The sequence below is a fragment of the Hylobates moloch genome, unplaced genomic scaffold (assembly GCF_009828535.3).
Source record: "Hylobates moloch isolate HMO894 unplaced genomic scaffold, HMol_V3 SCAFFOLD_9, whole genome shotgun sequence".
Classification (NCBI taxonomy): domain Eukaryota; kingdom Metazoa; phylum Chordata; class Mammalia; order Primates; family Hylobatidae; genus Hylobates; species Hylobates moloch.
The window spans coordinates 76,262,571-76,287,296 of NW_026652284.1; the positions used below are offsets into that span (position 1 = coordinate 76,262,571).

General features: G+C 41.2%; 1 pseudogene; it reads right to left on the minus strand.

Annotated features, from left to right (window-relative positions):
• Nucleotides 1–407: 407 nt before the first annotated feature.
• The window catches only part of LOC116813840 (glyceraldehyde-3-phosphate dehydrogenase-like), a 58,686-nt pseudogene continuing 34,367 nt past the window's right edge, over nt 408–24,726 (minus strand).

Below are 24,726 nucleotides of genomic sequence, written 5' to 3' on the forward strand. Positions count from 1 at the left end.
CTTTCTAGCCTTTGTGCTAATGTTGTAGTTTATTTTACTTCTACATATATTATGTACCCTATGCTACATTGTTATTATTTTTGTTTAAGTAGTAAATTATCTTATAAAGAGATGTAAGTAACTTTTTGAAGTCATGTACTAACCAATGTGGTTACTTTTTTATTTTATTTTATTTTATTTTATTTTATTTTATTTTTGGCTGAGTACAGGGGACTTTATGATGGTACAGTACATGGCAAGGTGGGGCTCCCTAGGCCCCTCTCATTCTTCAGGGTTTCTGGCATGAAAACTGTGTCAAGGGGAGATTGTCAGTGTGGAGGTGAATGACTGTGGCAGGGACTTCCCTGCCACTGAAGGCCCCTTTCCTCCACACATGCTCTCACTGGGGCTGGTGGTCCAGGGAGTTCTTACTCCTTGAAGGCCATGTGGACTACAAGGTCTAACACCCTTTTGATGTAGCCAAATTCATTGTCATACCAGGAAATGAGCTTGACAACGTAAGTGATAATTGAGGGCATTTCACCAGCATTGAAGGGAGGAAGAGCAGGTGTCACTGTTAGAGACAGAGGAGACAACCTAGTACTCAGTGTAGCCCAGGATGCCCTTCAGGGGAGCTCTCTAATGCCTACTTTACCACCTTATTGATATCATCATATCTGGTAGGTTTCTCCATATGGCAGATCAAGTCCACGACTGATACATTGGCAGTGAGGATATGGAAGACCATGCCAGTGAGCTTCCCATTCAGCTCAGGCATGGCCTTGCCCACACCCTTGGCAGCACCAGTAGATGCAGGAATGATGTTCTGGAGAGCCCTGTGGCCCTCACACCACAGTTTCCCAGAGGGGACATCCACAGTCTTCTGGGTAGCAATGATGGCATCGACTGTGGTCATAAGTCCTCCTCTACAATGACAAAGTTGTCATGGATGACCTTGGCCAGGAGCCTAAGCAGTTGTTGGTTCAGGAGGCATTGCTAGGGATCACGAGGTTCTTTTTTCACTTCTAATGGTTAATGCCCACCAAAAACATGGGGGCATTAGCAGAGAGGTAAGAGATGATCCTTTTGGCTACCCACTCTAAGTGAGCCCCAGCCATCTCCAAGATACTGAAGACACTGGAGGATTCCACAGCATAATCAATGCCAGCATCAACCCATTTGATTTTGGTGGGATCTTGCTCCTGGAAGATGGTGATAGTATTGCCATTGATGACACACTTCCTGTTCACAGCCTTGACAGTGCCATGGAACTTGCCATGGGTGGAATTATACTGGAACATGTAGACTATGTAGTTGAGGTCAATGAAGGAGTCATTGGTGGTGACAATATTTACTTTGCCAGAGTTAAAAGCTGGTGCTGCATGAGAAGTTGCAGCTGTATGTCAAACAGGAGGAGCAGAGACTAGTTGCCATTTCTGATGCTCATCATTCCTTTGCACAGGTCCATATTTCTATCTGGTATCATTTTCCTTCTGCCTGAAAGGCTTCCTTTAACATTTCTTATAGTCTGTGAGTGATATAAGCTTTCAAATTCGTATTTCTGAAAATTTATTTAATTCAACTTCAGTTTCTGTTTTGAAAGATATTTTCTCTGGTTATTGGGGTCTAGGTTGAAATTCTCTCTTTAAATACTATTAAAAATGTTGCTTGACTATCTTCTTGCTTACATTGTCACTGTTTCTAATCAGAAATCTAATCCTAATCTTTCTTCCTCTGTCTGAAAGGTATCTTTTTTCCTCTGGCTCCTTTTAACATATTTACTTTTTGCTGGTTTTGAACAATTTGATTATGACATACCTGGGTGTAGGCTTTTTCTTTTTTCTTTTTCTTTGCTTGGATTTGGGTTTGTTGAGCTTCTTGGATCTGTGGGATTATAGTTTTCATCAAATTTGGAAAATTTAGGGCCATGGTTCTTCAAATGTCTTTCCCTCCATCCTCTTTTGGTGCCCCAATTATCCATAATATTAGGCCCCTTGAAATTGTCCCACCACTCACTGATGTTCTGTTCATTTCTTTTGAGTCTTATTTCTGTTTCATTTTTTATCATTTCTATTGCTACATTATCAAATTCATTAATATTTTCTTCTGGAGGGTGGTTCCAAGATGACCAAATAGGAACAGCTCCAATCTACAGCTCCCAGCGTGAGCGACACAGAGGATGGGTGATTTCTGCATTTCCAACTGAGGTACCGGGTTTATCTCACTGGGACTTGTCAGACAGTGGGTGCAGGACAGTGGGTGCAGCCCACTGAGTGTGAACCGAAGGAAGGCGAGGCATTGCCTTACCTGGGAAGCTCAAAGGGTTAGGGAATTCCCTTTCCTAGCCAAAGGAAGCTGTGACAGACGGCACCTGGAAAACTGGCTCACTCCCACCCTAATACTGTGCTTTTACAATGGTCTTAGCAAACCGCACACCAGGAGATTATATCCTGTGCCTGGCTTGGAGGGTCCCATGCCCACGGAGCCTCGCTGATTGCTAGCACAGCAGACTGAGATCAAACTGCAAGGCTGCAGTGAGGCTGGGGGAGGGGCACCCATCATTGCTGAGGCTTCAATAGGTAAACAAAGCAGCGGGTAAGCTAGAACTGGGTGGAGCCCACCGCAGCTCAAGGAGGCCTACCTGCCTCTGTAGACTCCACCTCTGGGGGCAGGGCAGAGCCAAACAAAAGGCAGCAGAAACCTCTGCAGACTTAAATGTCCCTGTCTGACAGCTTTGAAGAGAGTAGTGGTTCTCCCAGCACAGAGTTTGAGATCTGAGAATGGACAGACTGCCGCCTCAAGTGGGTACCTGAACCCTGAGTAGCCTAACTGGGAGGCAGCCCCCAGTAGGGGCAGACTGACACCTCACATGGCCAAGTACCCCTCTGAGACAAAGCTTCCAGAGGAACGATCAGGCAGCAACAATTGCTGTTCAGCAATATTCGCTGTTCTGCAGCCTCCACTGCTGATACTCAGGCAAACAGAGTCTGGAGTGGACCACCAGCAAACTCCAACAGACCTGTAGCTGGGGGTCCTGACTGTTAGAAGGAAAACTAACAAACAGAAAGGACATCCACATCAAAACCCCATCTGTATGTCACCATCGTCAAAGATCAAAGGTAGATAAAACCACAAAGATGGGGAAAAAACAGAGCAGAAAAGCTGAAAATTCCAAAAATCCGAGCACCTCTCCCCCTCCAAGGGAACGCAGCTCCTCACCAGCAATGGAACAAAGCTGGAAGGAGAATAACTTTGACGAGTTGAGAGAAGAAGGCTTCAGATGATCAAACTTTTCTGAGCTAAAGGAGGAAGTTCAAACCCATCACAAAGAAGATAAAGCCTTGAAAAAAGATTAGACGAATGGCTAAGTACAATAACCAGTGTAGGGAAGTCCTTAAAGGACCTGATGGTGGTGACAACCATGGACAAGAACTACATGATGAATGCACAAGCTTCAGTAGCAGATTCGATCAACTGGAAGAAAGGATATCAGTGATTGAAGATCAAATGAATGAAATGAAGCAGGAAGAGAAGTTTAGAAATAAAAGTAAAAAGAAATGAACAAAGCCTCCAAGAAATATGGGACTATGTGAAAAGAACAAATCTACGTCTGATTGGTGTACCTGAAAGTGACAGGGAGAATGGAACGAAGTTGGAAAACACTCTTCATGATATTATCCAGAATTTCCCCAACCTCACAAGGCAGGCCAACATTCAAATTCAGGAAATACAGAGAATGCCACAAAGATACTCCTCGAGAAGAGCAACTCCAAGACACATAATTGTCAGATTTGCCAAAGTTGAAATGAAGGAAAAAACGTTAAGGGCAGCCAGAGAGAAAGGTTGGGTTACCCACAAAGGGAAGCCCATCAGACTAACAGCTGAGCTCTCGGCAGAAACCCTACAAGCCAGAAGAGAGTGGGGGCCAATATTCAACATTCTTAAAGAAAAGAATTTTCAACCCAGAATTTCATATCCAGCCAAACTAAGCTTCATAAGTGAAGGAGAAATAAAATCCTTTACAGACAAGCAAATGCTGAGAGATTTTGTCACCACCAGGCCTGACCTACAAGAGCTCCTGAAGGAAGCAGTAAACATGGAAAGGAAAAACTGGTATCAGCCACTGCAAAAACATGCCAAATTACAAAGACCATCGATGCTAGGAAGAAACTGCATCAATTAATGAGCAAAATAACCAACTAACATCATAATGATAGGATCAAATTCACACATAACAATATTAACCTTAAGTGTAAATGGGCTAACTGCTCCAATTAAAAGACACAGACTGGCCGATTGGATAAAGAGTCAAGACCCATCAGTGTGCTGTATTCAGGAGACCCATCTCACATGCAGAGACACATATAGGCTCAAAATAAAGGGATGGAGGAAGATCTACCAAGCAAATGGAAAACAAAAAAAAGGCAGGGGTTGCAATCCTAGTCTCTGATAAAACAGACTTTAAACCAACAAAGATCAAAAGAGACAAAGAAGGCCATTACATAATGGTAAAGGGATCAATTCAACAAGAAGAGCTAACTATCCTAAATATATATGCACCCAACACAGGAGCACTCAGATTGATAAAGCAAGTCCTTAGAGACCTACAAAGAGACTTAGACTCCCACATAATAATAATGGGATACTTTAACACCCCACTCTCAACATTAGACAGATCAACAAGACAGAAAGTTAACAAGGATATCCAGGAATTGAACTCAGCTCTGCACAAAGTGGACCTAATAGACATGTACAGAACTCTCCACCCCAAATCAACAGAATATACATTCTTCTCACACTTATTCCAAAATTGACCACATAGTTGGAAGTAAAGCACTCCTCAGCAAATGTAAAAGAACAGAAATTATAACAAACTGTCTCTCAGACCACAGTGCAATCAAACTAGAACTCAGGATTAAGAAACTCACTCAAAACCACTCAACTACATGGAAACTGAACAACCTGTTCCTGAATGATGACTGGGTACATAACGAGAAATGAAGGCAGAAATAAAGATGTTCTTTGAAACCAATGAGAACAAAGACACAACATGCCAGAATCTCTGGGACGCATTTAAAGCAGTGTGTAGAGGGAAATTTATAGCACTAAATGCCCACAAGAGACAGCAGGAAAGATCTAAAATTGACACCCTAACATCACATTTAAAAGAACTAGAGAAGCAGGAGCAAACACATTCAAAAGCTAGCAGAAGACAAGAAATAACTAAGATCAGAGCAGAACTGAAGGAGATAGAGACACAAAAAACCCTTCAAAAAATCAATGAATCCAGGAGCCGGTTTTTTGAAAAGATCAACAAAATTGATAGACCGCTAGCAAGACTAATAAAGAAGAAAAGAGAGAAGAATCAAATAGATGCAATAAAAAATGATAAAGGGGATATCACCACTGATCCCACAGAAGTACAAACTACCATCAGGGAATACTATAAACACCTCTATGCAAATAAACTAGAAAATCTAGAAGAAATCGATAAATTCCTGGACACACACACCCTCCCAAGACTAAACCAGGAAGAAGTTGAATCCCTTAATAGACCAATAACAGGCTCTAAAATCGAGGCAATAATTAATAGCCTACCAACCAAAAGAAGTCCAGGACCAGACGGATTCACAGTCGAATTCTACTAGAGGTACAGGAGGAGCTGGTACCATTCCTTCTGAAATTATTCCAATCAATATAAAAAGAGGATATCCTCCCTAACTCATTTTATGAGGCCAGTATCATCCTGATACCAAAGCCTGGCAGAGACACACACACAAAAAAAGAAAATTTTAGACCAATATCCCTGATGAACTTCAATGCAAAAATCCTCAATAAAATACTGGCAAACCGAATCCAGCAGCACATCAAAAAGCTTATCCACCATGATCAAGTGGGCTTCATCCCCGGGATGCAAGGCTGGTTCAACATACGCAAATCAATAAACGTAATCCAGCATATAAACAGAACCAAAGACAAAAACCGCATGGTTATCTCAATAGATGCAGAAAAGGCCTTTGACAAAATTCAACGGCCCTTCATGCTAAAAACTCTCAGTAAATTAGGTATTGATGGGACGTATCTCAAAATAATAAGAGCTATCTATGACAAACCCACAGCCAATATCATACTGAATGGGCAATAACTGGAAGCTTTCCCTTTGAAAATGGGCACAAGACAGGGATGCCCTCTCTCACCACTCCTATTCAACATAGTGTTGGAAGTTCTGGCCAGGGCAATCAGGCAGGAGAAAGAAATAAAGTGTATTCAATTAGGAAAAGAGGAAGTCAAATTGTCCCTGTTTGCTGATGACATGATTGTAATTTAGAAAACCCGATCGTCTCAGCCCAAAATCTCCTTAAGCTGATAAGCAAATTCAGCAAAGTCTTAGGATACAAAATCAGTGTGCAAAAATCACAAGCATTCTTATACACCAATCACAGACAAACAGAGAGCCAAATCATGAGTGAACTCCCATTCAAAATTGCTTCAAAGAGAATAAAATACCTAGGAATCCAACTGACAAGGGATGTGAAGGACCTCTTCAAGGAGAACTACAAACCACTGCTCAATGAAATCAAAGAGGACACAAACAAACGGAAGAACATTCCATGCTCATGGATAGGAAGAATCAACATCATGAAAATGGCCATAGTACCAGGGCAATTTATAGATTCAATGCCATCCCCATCAAGCTACCAACTACTTTCTTCACAGAATTGGAAAAAACTAAATTTCATATGGAACCAAAAAGGAGCCCACATTGCCAAGACCATCCTAAGCCAAAAGAATTTCTGGAGGCATCATGCTACCTGACTTCAAACTATACTACAAGGCTACAGTAACCAAAACAGCATGGTACTGGTACCAAAATAGAGATATAGACCAATGCAACAGAACAGAGCCCTCAGAAATAATACCACACATCTACAACCATCTAATCTTTGACAAACCTGACGAATACAAGAAATGAGGAAAGATTCCCTATTTAATAAATGGTGCTGGGAAAACTGGCTAGCCATATGTAGAAAGCTGAAACTGGATCCCTTCCCTACATCTTATACAAAAATTAATTCAAGATGGATTAAAGACTTAAATGTTAGACTTAAAACCATAAAAACCCTAGAAGAAAACCTAGGCAATACCATTCAGGCCATAGGCACGGGCAAGGACTTCATGTCTAAAACACCAAAAGCAATGGCAACAAAAGCCAAAATTGACAAATGGGATCTAATTAAACTAAAGAGCTTCTGCACAGCCAAAGAAACTACCATCAGAGTGAACAGGCAACCTACAGAATGGGAGAAAATTTTCGCAATCTACTCATCTGACAAATGGCTAATATCCAGAATCTACAAAGAACTCAAACAAATTTACAAGAAAAAAACAAACAACCCTAACAAAAAGTGGGCGAAGGACATGAACAGACACTTCTCAAAAGAAGACATTTATGCAGCCAAGAGACACATGAAAAATTGCTCATCATCACTGGCCATCAGAGAAATACAAATCAAAACCACAACCAGATAGCATCTCACACCAGCTAGAATGGTGATCATTAAAAGTTAGGAAACAACAGGTGCTGGAGAGGATGTGGAGAAATAGGAACACTTTTACACTATTGGTGGGACTGTAAACTAGTTCAACCATTGTGGAAGACAGTGTGGCAATTCCTCAAAGATCTAGAACCAGAAATACCATTTGACCCAGCCATCCCATTACTGGGTATATACCCAAAGATCATAAATCATGCTGCTATAAAGACACATGCACACGTATGTTTATTGCGGCACTACTCACAATAGCAAAGACTTGGAACCAACCCAAATGTCCAACAAAGATAGACTGGATTAAGAAAATGTGGCACATATTCACCATGGAATACTATGCAGCCATAAAAAATAATGAGTTCATGTCCTTTCTAGGGACGTGGATGAAGCTGGAAACCATCATTCTCAGCAAACTATTGCAAGGACAAAAAACCAAACACCACATGTTCTCACTCAGAGGTGGGAATTGAACAATGAGAACACTTGCACACAGGAAGGGGAACATCTCACACCGGGGCCTGTCGTGGGGTAGGGGGATGTGGGAGGGAAAGCATTAGGAGATATACCTAATATAAATGACGAGTTAATGGGTGCAGCACAACAACATGGCACATGTATACATATGTAACAAACCTGCACGTTGTGCACATGCACCCTAGAACTTAAAGTATAATTAAAATATATATATATATTTTTTTCTTCTGCAATGTCTAATATGTTGGTAATCCTACCAAGTGGGATTTTGATCCCAAACATCATGGTTTTGATCTTTAGACTGTGTGGAACACAGTTGTAGCCATTGTTTTAATGTCTTTGCTTGATAATTCTAACAATTGTGTCAGTTCTGCATCAATTTTAATTGATTGTGTTTTTTTCTCCTCAGTATGTGTTGCATTTTCCTTCTTTTTTGTATGTCTAGTCATTTTTGCTTAAATGCTAGACATGATCAATTTTACCTTTTTGGATGCTGGATATTTTTATATATCTATAAATATTCTTAAACTATATTCTAGAAATCACCTAAAAATAGTTTGATTTCTTGGGGTGTTGCTATTAATATTTGATAAGCAAGATCAGAACAGCATTTGATTTAGGGATAATTATTTTCCACTCATAAGGAGAGATCCTTCTGATACTCTTCCTAGTGACATTTGCCAGTCTGGATGGTAGCAATAGAAACTATTCCGAAATATATGTGAGCTCAAGGTACTGTTACCGCTAATTCTTTTATATGGTTCTTTCCCCAGCTTCTGCAGGATACTGGTCAGTAATTTACTGAATACTTGAGGGAGCCCTTCTGCAGTTCTCTAGAGTTATCTCTGTCTTCTCTCTAGTACTCTGCCCTGTGAGCTCCAGTTGTTTTGATCTCTCCTGACTATCAGCTTAATCTCCTTAACCCTTAGTTTAATCTCCCTAAATTCAGTTCCATGGCCAGAAAACTCTCTGAACACAGTAAGCTGAGGCATACTTAATTGTTCCCCATCTCTCGGGGATCATTGATTTTTTGTTTCCTAGTATGTGATGTCTTGAAAGCATTGGTTTTCAGTTGTTTTGTGTAGGAGCATAAATTCAATCCCTGTTATGACATCTTATATGGAGGCAGAAGTCCCTCCATTGTCTTTTAGTATTTAATGTTGAGAAATCCAAAGCTTTTCTCATTTTTGTTTCTTCATATATAATCAGTTTTAGGGGCTCTTCTGTTTATTACTGGTATTCTGGAAATTCTTGAAATTTCATGATGTGTGTCTATTTTTTTCATTGTACTTGGTTCTCAGTGAGCCTTCTCAGTTTTAAGATTTGTAGTTTCAATTTTGAGATTTTTGAGGGTTATGTCATTTTAAGTACTTTCTTCCTTTGATTTTTTTCTATCTTTTCTTCTGATCTTATGATCAGTTGAATGGTGGACCTATGTGTAATTTTTTCATTTGTTTTTGTTTTTACCCTTTTTTCCTCCAGAAATTGTCTTTACTTTATCTCCCATCCGAGTTATCTCCCTAAGGGATTTTTCAAGGTTTATATAATTTCCAAGGTTTATATAATATACATTATCGTTGTTTTCTTTGGGTTTCTCTTTTGATTTATTTTTTCATGTTAGACACTTTTCTCCAATGACTATGTTTTGAATAAGGAAATGTCTAAGCAAGCCTGAATCATGTGGCAATTCCAAATAGTAAAGAAGCTATCAATGATTACTAATGTCATGTCAGAAGCGTTCAGTAGCCGAACCCACTGACCAAAAGCACAATTTAAGCTTCAATAAATATAATAATACTAATGCCTTGGACAGAACAAAGTAAATATTTTCAAATCTATGGGTTCATGAAAACTGTGAAGCAAAACAAAACCTAGTTGGTCATCACTGGAGGATATTAGTGAGACAATTCATTATTTAGAAAATTGCAAAGAGGGAGAATCAAGTACTAATTGTACCTTTCCTATATGTAAGCAAATGTCAAATGAGAGGAATTTCCTTTTTATAGAAACATCCAACTAATAAGTGGAAGACGAATAGAATTAGAATATCAATATTTTGCATCACCTAATAATGGGTGAGCATCAACAACTGCAAACATCAGACAAAAAGAGACAGCCAGATATTATATGTCACCAAATAAAAGAACACAGCACCACCTGAAAATATTTCTTCCCTCAAAATTTCAACCTCAATCTGATCTGGCCTTTAGATCTAATTTACAGGAAATGCAGAGAATGAAGATGGTAAACTATTCCACACAGATGTAACCAATAAATCTTACCATGCTGTCCTGCAGGGAAACGCTGGTTTCATTAACAAATTGCAAACAAAAAAAGAGAAAAAGATGGGAGAGAGCCCCTAGAGATGAAAAGAGCTTAAAAGACATTCCAACTAATTTCAAGGGGCAAATCTAAGTTGAAGCCTGTTTCAAACAAATTATAAAACAAAATTATGATATTTATAAGACAATTTGGGAAAATTTGAACACTGTGTATTTGATGATATTAACAAATCATTGTTATTTATTTTGGTTCTGATAATAGTAGCGTGGTTATTTTTCTAAAGAGCCAGTCTGTTTTTTTCTTACTTTAGTAATTGTCTATTCATTTTAAGTAGATTAGGAAGCAATAACCTGTAAAATAAATCCTGTTTTTCAAGCAGGATTGCTTTGAGAGATGCCCCTGTTTAAAAAGCAAAGCAATTAGGGGGAAGTCTCACAGAAATAATAGTAGAACTGGCATGAAGGTATGGCACACATTTGTGTAGATGTCATGCCAATTCCTGACATTTGGAAAGTTCACGGCAGAATTACATTTAGTCATCACGACAACCATAGGAGCCGCTTATTTTGCACCCACTATAAAATGGAAACTGAGGGTTAGAGATTGAAACGACCTGTCTGGGTCACACGACTGCTAGTGGTCAGTGACAAAGTTGGGATTCTATTCTGGCCAACCACCCTTCCACCCCTATCTCATTTGTCTAATATATAGACCCTGGAGTTACCAGAATATCTTCGGAGAAGTGAAAAATTCTTTCGGTCCACTTCCTAGTGGCTGTGGTCATTCACCAGATCCCTATTCCCCTCTGATGGGGCTGGTCTGTTGCAGAGAGCACTCAGGAAATCTGCCACGCCCTCAGCCTAGGCCTCCAACTTGGCCTCCAGCTCTGGCGTGCAAGCAAGAGGGAAGCAGCTGCATTCAGGTTCCAGGGCAGAAAGGCAAGATGGGTCGGGCTGGGTCTCTGCTGCTTTTCCTTCCCCAGTCTCTGGCCTGCAGTCTGCATTCCAGGAAAGCAGTACAGAAAAAGCAATGGGGATGGTGCAGGGGGATGGGATGCTGTGTGAGTACAGGCTAAGAGCCAGACTTTTTTTAGGAAAACATGAAATAAAACCTAACATGCCTAAGGGTGAAATGATACAATGCCTGGTACTTTCTTCAAAATAATACAGGTGGGATAAATTGGGTAAAAGTAGAGATGATTTGAGATTGGCCATGAATTGCTAAGCATTGACGCTGAGCAATGGCTGTGTGAGGGTTTATTATACTCTTCTCTCTACTTTTATATGTTTGAAATTTTCTATAACAAAAGACTTCTAATTAAACTGTTTAGAAATTCTGTGAGTAAGCAAGACTTGTGTATTGGTAGTCTCCACTCTAGTGAAATGGGTCAGCAGCATGCCAGCTAGATTTGAGGAACTCCCAGTTACCAGTAGGTGAAAGTATTTTCTCTGGAGTTTCTCCAGAGAGAAGTTTTCCAGTTTCCTTCCTAAGGTTTGCATGCTTGGATTTTTATGTTTTCAGAGATTAAAAGAGGGATACATCCTACGGATCCTACATTTCATTAGGGTGGTTTTGACTTACTCTTCTGCTTCAGCTCAACACTTTCCCTGCCCCCCCTCCATCTGACATCCTTGAATGATTCCAAAGAATACATTTTCAGGATTATTCATAGAATAGAATCCCCTGCTCACACAGCATCAGGGAGGACATCCTGGGATCCAATAGTTCCTTTTACAAAATTTCAGTTCAATAAGTTCCCGGTATTCAGTCCCACACTTCATGCTCACCTTTAGGGTTTGTTGGTGACTCTAAATTCTTAAGTACTATAGAAGGAAGTTTGCAGGAGAGAATGAATTTTTCTGTCATCAATATCATTCTTGGTCCCTCATTAGCATCCCTCTTAATAAGTAATTTAGGTTAAAACTTCCTCTGTTCTACTATGTCAGGTACAACTCCTGGTTCTGTTTTCCATCTTCTAAAAATTGGTTCAAATCTCTTATCTTTATCCTTTAATATTTCTTTCTTCTTTTTTGGGCCCCAAGAGGTAAAGGGAGAAGAAAAAAAACACATGAAATCAATACATCAATTTAACTAGAAGACCAGCTAAGACTGATTTAAAATAAAAGCTGCTTCATGGGAGAGACTGTTTAACTTGTTTACCATCACACCTAACACAGTGTCATATGCAGAAGTAATTCTGACTAATGCTTATGACAGTCACAAATTTTTTTTATTTATGATGTGTGGCAGGAGGTCAAAGGCACAAGAGCAGAGGAAAACTCTTCTGCTTTACAAAGAAAACAGGAAAATGTCCAGAGCTCAGAAATTGATCGGTGATGTATGTGCCATTATTCTTTTCAAAGCTACATTTGAAATATTTTTGGCTTTAACTTTCCTTCCCTTATACCAATCATTTTAGTTGTTAAGTTTGTTTAGAAAGTAATTTTTAAAAGATTACACTGATAACCCCAAGCCAGTTTGAGGCAGGCTAAGTCTGCAGATGTGGAACACTTAAAATGTCCATTAGTACTCCTCTTTTGTCACTTACCACCCAGGGGGTCACGCCTTTGGTCTGAAAGTTGTTTATAAACTGGTAGCTTTATTTTTAAAACAGAATGGAAGGGCTGAGGTGGAGCTAGGCAGAAGATTGTATGATTAAAGTTTTGAGATCCGTACACATTATGAACAAGCCCTGGGTTTGTGAGTATTTTATAAGTCAACCATTAGCCACTAATCCGTTGGAACCTGATGCAAAAAGTCTCAATCTCTTTCTAAAACCATGAGGTACTGTTGGGAAGCCAATTCTTTCTACATAATCCCTCAACAAAAGGAGATAATAATAACTTCTATTTAGATGACATAATTTCATGAAGCTTATGATTATCTATTTCACAATTATTTTGGCATTGTAGAAACCTACTGTGATGTTTTCCACGTTTTGGAAATGTGGTTAAAGAGGCTAAATTGGCCTAATTCAACCAGGCTTCAAAAAATCACACCATCTTCTTTTTTTTTTTTTTTTTTTTTGAGACTGAGTCACGCCTGTTACCCAGGCTGGAGTGCATGGGCACGATCTTGGCTCACTTCCGCTTGGCAACTCCTGCTTCCTGGGTTCAAGCAATTCTCCCACCTCAGCCTCCCAAGTAGCTGGGACCACAAATGCATACCACCACACCCGGATAATTTTTGTATTTTTAGTAGAGATGAGGTTTCACCTTGGCTCACTTCTGATCTTGGCAACTTCTGCTTCCTGGATTCAAGCGATTCTCCCACCTCAGTCTCCCGAGTAGGTGGGACCAGAGGTGCGTGCCACCACACCGGGTTAATTTTTGTATTTTTAGTAGAGATGGGGTTTCACCATGTTGGCCAGGCTGGTCTCCCCACCTCGAGTGATCCCAAAGTGCTGGGATTACAGGCATGAGCCACTGCGCCCAGCCTCACACCATCTTTTAGATAATACTTCCCTCATGGCTATAGTGATTTGTTTTCCCTCTAAGATTTTCATTTGTGTCACCTCTTCACTTTTACTTAGGTATTATTATAATGTAGTAACAGGTTCTTCTAGAGGATCAGACATTTTGCTTATGCATAATGGAGGGAGAACATTCAATCTTACCCAAGTTGTCTCTATGATTATATATATTAAAAACCAAAAAAAAGAAAAAGAAAAACCTTTCAGTTCTTCTTGCTGAGTTATGTTCAAGAGCAATGTAGAGGATGTCTCAAATGACTTGCCTGGAGTTCAAACAACCTTAAACTTCCTATTACCCTTCCCTGCCTTCCTTCTGTTGACTAAATTTTCTACTAGTAAATAGAAAACTAAAATTTAAAAACGTATTGTTGTGGCCTGCATTAGTTGTTTGCTGCTGTAACAAATTACAACAAACTTAGTGGCTTAAAATAATACAAATTTATTATCTTAAATCCTGGAAGTCAGAAGTGAAAAATGGGTCTCTCTGGGCTAAACCCAAGGTGTTGGCAGGGCTGCATTCTTTCTGGACACTCAAGGGAAAAATCTGTTTCCTTGCCTTTTCCAGCTTCTAGAGGCTGTCCACATTCTGTGCTTTGTGGCTCTATCCTCCATCTTGAAAGCCAGCAACCTTGGGCTGAGTCCTTCTCCCACGGCCATCTCTCTGGTTCTCATGCTTCTGCTTCTGTCTTCCATTTATAAAGACTCTTGTGGCCAGGCGTGGAGGGCATGGTGGCTCACACCTGTAATCCCAGCACTTTGGGAGGCCCAGATGGGTGGATCACTTGAGGTCAGGAGTTTGAGACCAGCCTGGCCAACATGGCAAAACCCCATCTCTACTAAAAATGCAAAAAAGCTGGGCGTGGTGGCGGATGCCTGTAATCCCAGCTACTCGGGAGGCTGAGGCAGGATAACTGTTTGAACCAGGGAAGTGGAGGCTGCAGTGGGCCGAGATCATGCTACTGCATTCCAGCCTGGGAAACAGAACAAAATGGGTCTCAAAAAAGAAATAACAAGGCAGGTGATTGGCAAGCTCAATGCTCAATTCCGCTTTGTAATGTAACGTAACATTCACAGGTTCTGGAGATTAGGATGCGGATATGATGGTGGGTGGGAAACTGGGGGTATTATTCTGCCTTCTATATGGTCCTAGTAGGCTTGTAGCAAATAAAGATGTCATTTCTCCCCTTCCCTTGGAAGTAATTTTCTTGGTTGCTGTGGGAAGGATATCTAAATATTTTACATTAATTTTTAGAACATCCATGAAGTAGGGGGTTGTATTGAAAGAATGAAGGTTATACATTAGCATACATCAGAAACGTTTGGGTATGAGAAAGTGTGAGCATGCATGCATACAGAAAGTCATCAAGAGATCAAGTTCATTTGTGTGACTCACTCCACAACCGTGGGCCATGGCTCAGCCTCTCCACGTCCGTTTTGGAATGTCATTGTACTTGCCCTCACTTTTGCCACACACAAAATAAATTTAATTTAATTTGAATGTTGCCTTTCCAAATGTAGACTTCAAGGGGATTGGTAATATGACTGCAAACGCTTTTTGTTGTGACAGAAAAGCTAACCCAAATCTGCTTAAACAGTAAGGGGAAATTTTTATCTTAGAAAATGTGCAGAGTAGGTCAGTTTTAAAAAGTAGATTAGTAATCATAGTCCCAGCTCTGTTTTGCCATGATTTTGCTGGTTCTGCTCCCCATCAGGTAGTACCTCAATTCTCAGGTAGAGTTGCCTCATCATGACAAAAATGATTACAAGGCTGGGTACAGTGGCTCAGGCTTGTAATCCCAGCACATTGGAAAGTGGAGGTGGGTGAATCTCCTGAGCCCAGGAGTTCAAGATCAGCCTGGGAAACATGGTAAGACCACATCTCTACAAAAAAAATACAAAAATTGGCTGGGCATGGTGGCAGGTGCCCATAGCGCCAGCTACTTGGGAGGCTGAGGTGGGAGGATCACTTGAGCCCAGGGAGGTGGAGGCTGCAGTGAGCTGAGATCATGCCACTAAACTCCAGCCTGGGCAACAGAGTGAGACCCTGTCTCAAAAAACCAAAAACAAAAAGTGACTGCAGCACTGCAAGCCCTTTTGTGTGTGTGTGTGGTAAGAACACTTAGTCTACCCTCTTCACAATTTTTTAGTGCACATTACACTATTGTTAACTATGGGTGCTATACTGTATAGCAGTTCTCTAGAACTTCTCACCTTGCTTAACTGAAACTGTGTACCAATTGAACAGCTTCCTTTTTCCCCTCCCCACAGCCTCTGGTAACCACCATTCTATTCTCTGCTTCTATGAGTTTGAATAAGTATATATGCTCCTCAGTTTACCATGGGGAAACATCCTGATAATCCCATCGTAAGTTGAAACATCATAAGTCAAAAGTGCATTTAATACATGTAACCTACTGAACACTATACCTTAGCCTAGCCTGCCATAAACATGCTCGGAACACCTACATTGGCCTACAGTTGGGCAACACCATCTAACAAAAAGCCTGTTTTATAATAAAATGTCAAATATCTCATGTAAGTTATTGGATACTGTACTGAAAGTGAAAAACAGAATGGTTATATGGGTACTCGAAGTACAGTTTCTAATGAATGCTTATTACTTTCACACCATCATAAAGTCAAGAAATCATTACATTGAACCATCATAAGTTGGGGACCATCTGTAGTTACCATTGCCATTCACAGTTTACAGATGAGGACACCAAGGCTTAGGCAGTTAAAGTGACTTGCCCAATAACTCAAAAACTAATAATACATGGAAGCACTGGGACTTAAACCCAAGTCCCCCTATCTTCAAAATTCAAGTCTTCTATTCTGTGCATACCAAAGAAGTTTGAACCCAAATCTGAACTACATATAATCAAGTTCTGGAAGTTATTTGTGAGTGGTCCTTTCTGGGCTTTATTTGCTTGTTCATTGAGATTTTGTCAGTCATTTTCCTTGTTTGTTTCATTAAGTCCTGATCTTAGTTCGTGCACCATAAGACTTACCTCTTGATTTGGGAAGTGAACTCCAAGTCATGGTTATTGGAGTTCTGATTAACTGGGGTTTAACTGTACAAATCCACAATAGCACAGCTTTTTTGCATGCAAACGATATCAGCAGCTTGCAAATGGGGCCTTGGGCAGGCTGAGCATTTGAAGCAGAATTAGCCATTTGCTACACCTTCATGAGAACCACAGTTCCTGCAGGAGGTGGAAAGTAAATACGCTCAACCTAATTCTGTTTTATTGCGTGGTTTTCATGGGTCACCTGATGTGTCTATCAAAGGAGTGGAAGGTAGTTTCCTCAAGAATCTATGAGCCACAATCACCCACAACCACCTCTCAGTGACAGTCACTTGTGTGAATGAGCTGGGACCCAGGCTCTGGGTCATTCCGCTGATATGGCTTGAGAAGCACACAAAATCCTGTCTTTCATTCTTCTGCCAGGACTCCTGGCCCACAGTCAGAATATGGCCTTCTCTGCACTGCAGCCACTGCACTTTCATTGATGATAACAAGGGCTATCCTTCACAGGGTTCCTTTCATTTGCAGGTACTGCCCTAGGTGCTTTGCATACGTTCTGTTTTCCCCACAATAATACCCTGAAAGAGAGGTATTATTGCCCCCATTTTGTAGATGAGCAAGCTGAAGCTCAGAAAATTGAAATAACTTTCACTAATTCAGTCCACGAGTGCTTATGACTCTGCTAGGCGTCTTGCCAGACTCTCAGGATACAGAGATAAAGCGCCACCACCCTCAAGGTGCTTGAGGTCTGATGAGAGTTCCAGACACAGAAACAGATAAATGTGTCACAGGAAATTAAATGATAGAACTACGAACAGGGTATTGTGGGAGCAGAGAGGAAGTGCAAGGAAGGCAGGGAGAAGAAAGTTCAGAGGAGGCTTCCTGGAGGAGGTGACACACGAACAGAGTCTTCAAGTCTACATAGGACTCAGGTACAGAGATTGAGGGGAGGAAAAGCAATTCCTGGGAGAGAGCAAGGTAAGTAGAGCCAAAAAGACATGAAGCAACTTGATGTGGGAAGGAACCCAGGGGAGTTTAATGAAGCTGCCACCTACAGGGAGAGAAGACAAAGGTGGGAGCTATGGCTGGAGGTGCAAATATAAGTCAGATTTAGGTGGACTTCATATCCTGTGGTAGGGATATTTCATCTTCTCCTGGGGTTTTAAAGCATTTTGAACACAGTGTTGACCAGAATACAATGTATCAAATAAAGAAACCTTCATCTTCTAGAAGTTAGATCTCATGGCAAATGTTCTCGCCCCAAGGAAAAATAGAGAAATCTTAGGACTATATCCTTTATACTTTCTGACTCTCTCGAATTTGCAGGGAACCTAAGGGAGAACTTGATTTGGGGGTCTGTTCACAAGTCAGCATGTCCCTTTTGTGAAATAGTCTTCATGCTTGATTTCTTGTGTTTGCTGAGAAGCTTGAGTAGAGGGTTGTCCTGGGTCTTGCCAGCACTTCTCAGTTTTGCTTTTTGTTGCTACAACATTTGCCTCTTTGTACAGCCCCCAAAGATACCCTAACAGGCACCCAGGCAACATGAGTCCCAAGAAATATACCCAGTTTGATACCTACATTCTTCAAAGAGAAAATAGCTGAAATAAAATGAATCAGAAAAGGCAAGGCCCCAGCAAGAAATTTTTCTGAATCACCTTAACAGAACAGTGTCAAAAAGATGTCACTGGGGAAAATACCTGCAGCATAAGAAAGTTGAAGTTAAGTATCTATGGCTGCAAAACAGCTCATGATAACATAGTCTAGTTACATGGCTGTGCTTTACGAGACCAGAGCACCACTTATTGAGCATCCATATGTACAGAATGAGTTCTGAAAGGAAAAGCCATATATCTTAATTTTTTCCTGGTGTCTAATACATGTCTGTAAAGTAGAATAAAACAAATAGTAGCAAGTGAATGAATGAATGAACAAATATTGCAAAGAATATGGATACAAAAAAAAATAAACACAATTGTGTAAAACCCAAAGGGATCTTAGAGATAACTTCGTGCAGCCCCCTCTTCACCAGCTTAGGAAACAGAGATCAACAAAGGGTTTTATTATTCTTATCTATAAAAGTCATCAGCCGGGCACGGTGGCTCACGCCTGTAATCCTAGCACTTTGGGAGGCTGAGGCGGGCGGATCACTTGAGGTCAGGGGTTAGAGAACAGCCTAGCCAACATGGTGAAACCTCATCTCTACTAAAAATACAAAAATTAGCGGGGTGTGGTGGTGTGTGCCTGTAATCCCAGCTACTTGAGTGGCTGAGGCAGGAGAATCGTTTGAACCCAGGAGGCAGAGGTTGCAGTGAGCCAAGAATGCGCCACTGTACTCCAGCCTAGGCAACAGAGTGAGATTCCATCTCAAAAAAAAAAAAAACAAAAAACAAAAGAAATCATCCCAGGGCCCATAGAAGTCAGCTGAACTACGGAAAGTACACTTGCCAAGCTTCAAAAGAAAAGGGTTCTATAAGCAAAGTGAGTCATAACAACCTCTTCTGATTGTGGGAATCTAACAGTGGCAGGTTATAAAAGGAAAATGCAGCATGTTCCCATAAACCACACGGTAAGTCCTGGAGACAGTGTTAACAGGCTTTAGAGTATTCTCCTCTATCTTATCAATCATGGTACCTATCCTTGGGCGTTCATAGTCTAGTTAATAAGAAAAAATATTGGGAGGCTGAGCTGGGAGAATCACCTGAGGTCAGGAGTTTGAGACCAGCCTGGTCAATGTGGGGAAACCCCATCTCTACTAAAAATACAAAAATTAGCCAGGCATGTCGGCATGCACCCATAATCCTAGCTACTCAGGAGGCTGAGGCAGGAGAATTGCTTGAACCCAGGAGGCAGAGGTTGCAGTGAGCCGAGATCACGCCACTGCACTCCAGTCTGGGTGACAGAGTGAGATTCCATCTCAAAAAAAAAAAAATTATATATATATATATATACGCAGCCCTCACAGTGCCTTTAAGTCACTCAGAGAGTCACTTTCAATCAAGAGAAAACTAATAGAATGCAAGCAATGAAAGTGATGAGGGATAAGGCATCCAGGAATAAAAGATAGTGAGACTGTCACTCATGGACAGGCAGGACGCTTTTGCCTGCCTATCAGTTGAAGGCTCACTTTGGCTTGTTTTCCCAGTAAAGCTGGTAGGCTACACCAAACCATCATCACTCTCTCATCTCTGTCTTGTGAACACCAGCTCACAAATTTAAAAGAGGCTCCTTGGCCAGTGGTAGAGGTGCAGCCCATAGCCAAGGAAACACTTTTCGTTCTTTGACTCTATTTGTCTTTTTGAGAGATCAAACATAGCCATGGCTAAAATATCACACCCCACCGAACTCACTTCCCACACTAGATGAGAAGATAACAATAAAGGTCACACCAACGACCATGAACTTTGACTTGCTTTCTCCTTGCCCAAGCCTGTGCCAGAAAGCACTATCAGGGTTCTAATCACTATCAGAGGTGTCGTTCCAAAGAATCATTTCTTATCTCATTTGTTTATATGCAGAGTCATCTTCTACTTGTCAGAAATAGCTGTACTCATTCATGCACACTGTTTCGTGCTAGATTTTGTTGTTGTTGCACCCTAGGGAACACATCCAGTGTGAAAAAGGAAGTCTTGGTCTGAAGACTCACCAGTCTTGCTTTCTAGGAGAATGATCTGTCCTAGGGTGTGGGCAAGGGGGACTCAGCATAAGAAGCATCCTGGGGTCCCCACTTCCCTCTGCCCATAGGATTAGGCTCTTAAAAGAGAAATGCCACAGGCCTGGGATGCTATAATTATCTCAGCCATTTAAGGATTATGTTCCTGGGAGACTATAATTATCCAAATATTGTTGCATTCAGGGATATTTACTTACAAGGAAGTGCCTTCATTTTTACAGGATCTTTCAAGAGGGCCCAAAGGGTGTGTCTTCTCTAATGTGGTTCCTAAATAAAGCTGGAAGTAAACAACTGCATCTGGCATGAGGGTGGTGTCCAGCTGAATCCACCCAACCAAGGACCGGGCCTGGTGGCTCATGCCTGTAATCCCAGCATTTTGGGAGGCCAAGGCGGACAGATCACCTGAGGTTAGGAGTTCGAGACCAGTCTGACCAACATGGAGAAATCCTGTCTCTACTAAAAATACAAAAATTAGCCGAGCATGGTGGTGCATGCCTGTAATCCCTGCTACTTGGGAGACTGAGGCAGGAGAATCGCTTGAGCCCAGGAGGCAGAGGTTGCAGTGAGCCAAGATTGCGCCATTGCACTCCAGCCTGGGCAACAAGAGCGAAACTCCGTCTCAAAAAAAAAAAAAAAGAAAAAAGAAAAACCTGGGGACTTTCTTCTTTCTTAGTCCCACTCTTCTCCTCCTCCCCACTCACTCTCATATACTTCTCCAGGCTAAATTCCATCTATTTTGAGAAATTATTAAAGAAAGTTCTTGGCATTTAAGGTATAACTTCTTCCCGAGGTTTGTGTATCATATTATTCATATCATAATACCCCCTACCTTTATTTGTCCCTCTAATTCCAATGCAATAATACTTTCTGTAAAGATTATGTAGTCTAAAGTAGGCGGGAGGATTGCACAGAAAAAGAAGTGCACTACTATAGTATGAAAAAGAGATGATTGATTCAATTCAGCGGACTGCTTAGATTAAAATAGCTAACATTTATGCAGTCTTTCCTATGTGACAAGCATTATTCCAAGCATTCTGTGCATCTCATTAATCCTGACAGCATCTTTATGCGATATATACTGTTATGATCCCCATTTCACAGATGATAAATCCAGAAACAGAGAGGTTGGGTAACTTGCTCAGAATCATACAGTTGATAGGTGACAGGATGAAGACCAAAACCCACAGCCTGACTCTAAGCCCATGCTTAGCTACTGTGCCATGCCACCTTCTAATCTTGGGTGCATGTCCCATGCCACTCATTGTAAGCCATGCAGTGGGAGGAACAGCAGAATGGAATGACATGGCTCCTACTTTCCAGGACTTTGTGAGCTATGAGGAAAGAGACACATGTATAAAAATCACCACGGAACAAGGAAAAATGTGACAGATAGGAGGGACATAGACAACTGCTTTAGGAGCTTAGATTAATTCTGGTGTGGCATTAGGAATGGCTTCATAGAGGAGGTGGCATTTGACATGCCTATAGACACAGAGAAGACATGGGTGGATGGCATTTCATGCTGAGGAGAACCTGGGAAGTTCAGGACAGGCCAGGACACAGCATGCATGGAAGGCAGCTATAAGAAATAAGATTACAAAAGTCTACTGGAGTCTGGGTGTGAAGAGAGCAAAGAGATAGCGAAGAGTGGGGTGGGACAGGGTCCCCTTTGGCTGGGGTTGGGGGGAGGCAAGGAAGAAGACAGGCATTGACTTTAGGGTTTGGCCAAGTTTGGATTCCTGTGATCTGGGATAGGATCATAAAGAATCTGCTGATTCAGTCAGAAGGCCTTTTTCCTACAGCTTCTGACTGCTTTTCTTAAATAACCTCTGTTCAGGCTTTTTTCCAGTCCAGTTCAAACAACTCTTGAGGATCTTCCTTGATTATTGAGTACCAATCACTCCAAAACTTAGTGACTTAAAACAACACGCACTTACTTGCTGACAATTCTGCCATTTGAGCAGGTGTTAGTGGGGATGGCTCATCTCTGCTCCACACAGCATCAGCCGAGGCAGCTCAGCTAGGGCTGGAAGACCCACCCGTAAGATAGCCTCACTCACATGGCTGGCCAGATGGTGCTGTCCATCGACTGGAAACTTCATTTCTCCTCCAGCTGAACTCTACAGTTGGCTAAGTTAGGCTTCTCACAGCACAGGGATCTAGTTGTCGGAATTCTTATAGGGGCTGGCTTCTCTGAAAGAGTAAAACTGGAAGCTGCCAAGCCTTCTTAAGGCTTGGTCTTAAGTTCCTGAACATCATGTCTACCACACTCCATTAGACAAAGCAAGTTGGAGGGCCAGCCTAGATTCAAGGAGAGGAGTCTACCCAAGGGCTGTTACGAAAGCAGTAATCTACCACTATCCCTGGTCAGTTTCAAGACTGGAGATTAAAAAGTGTTAAGATGTGGTCCTTGCCTCAAAAAGCTAGACCCATATCATGAAAGTTTGTGTTAGAGTAAAGAGAATGAAGAGACATAATAACTGAAAGTAATGCCTATGCCTTAATTGGACCCTGTTTCTTTTTGGTTTTGTTTTTTTTTTTTTTTTTGGTTTTTTTGTTTGTTTGTTTTGTTTTGTTTTTTGTTTTTGAGACAGAGTCTCACTCTATCACCCAGGCTGGAGTGCCTGAAATGCAGTGGTGCCATCTTGGTTCACCACAAGCTCCACCTCCTAAATTCAAGCAATTCTGCCTCAGCCTCCTGAGTAGCTGGGATTACAGGCATGTGCCACCACACATGGCTAATTTTTGAATTTTTTAAAATAGAGACGGGGTTTCCCTATGTTGGCCAGGATGGTCTGAAACTCCTGACCTCAAGTGATCCACCTGCCTCGGTCTCCCAAAATGCTCAGATTACAGGGGTGAGCCACCACGCCCGGCCAGGACCCTGTTTTTTAAAAAATCCAGGTAAGAAGACATTTAAGGGGCAGTAGGGATTTATATGAAATTAGATGAAACAGGAAATTAATGTTAATTTTCTTAGATATAATAGTAATATTGTGACTATGCAAGAGATTGTCCATATTTTTGAGGGATGAATTATGAAGTATTTTCAAGATGAGATATCATGATACCTGCAACTTACTTTCAAATACTTCAGGAAAAAAAAAATATTGATTGAGAGATAATGCAATTATTGGCCAAATGTTAACAATTATTGAGTCTAGGTAGCAATAACATGATCAATCATTATCCTATTCTTTCAAGTTTTGTAAAATGTTTTGCAACAAAAAGTTGGAGACGAAAAGGTAATGGCCTACTTTTGACCTCTCCATGGAAGAAGATTTCGTAAGAGAAAACAACCAGAAATACACATAGAAATCATACTTAAATGTGTAAGTTCCCTCATTGGATACCCTGATTTAGGTCTTCCTGCTTAACACACTCTCTAGAACCCACAGGGTAAAGCCTGGAACAAGACTCTCCTAGAAAGGGGAGGTGGCTGCACCAAGCCTGCCACCTCCATGCTGGCTTCTCTGTGCTTTGTTTTCTGACTCCAGAGAACAAAATGCTCTTCCTTCATTTCCTTCTACAGCTGAGAGAGACTAGAACTATCAGAAAAGACTTGATGACAAACACACAGAACTCATAAGCGATATACACTACCAGGGGGCACAGCACAGGGCACTAAGCCTATCATAGCTTTTCACCAAGCTTGGTTTCATGTGCATCGTCCATGTGAAAGCACCATCTTGCTGCCTTGAGTTCAGGAATATCAGGGGAGGCTGAATGCTTTCCTGTACTTACCTAGGGTATTGCTTCTGGGTTCTGGTTTTGGGTATGAAGACACCTCTATCCCAGACAATGGTACACCAAATGATCACACCTTTCCAGTGAGACTCCATGCCCGAAGCCAAAATTATGATTTAATATGATTCAAGAGCCATTGCAATCCTGTAAGAACAATACACATGCACATGGAGCCTTCTTTACACAGAATCTCCTTGCCACCATTCCTCCAGTAGCAATCATATCAGTGTTGCTCTTCCCTTCCTCCACAACACCTCCCTACTCACGTTGGTTATAAGTTCACATTATCCTCCATGCACCTTCTAAATGGACACACACACATGCACAATATTATTCCCCTGGCTTCCATGATATGATCCTCTTTTGAGTCACCTTCTGTTTTGCTGATACCCTCCTGCTCTGTGTCTTTCTCTAGCTCTTCTTCTTTCACAAACGAGCTGTTTTCATGTGTTTTTTCACTCCACTGGTAGTTTTCAATTCTGGCTGAATGTCAAAATTATCCGTAGAGCTTTGAAAAGATAT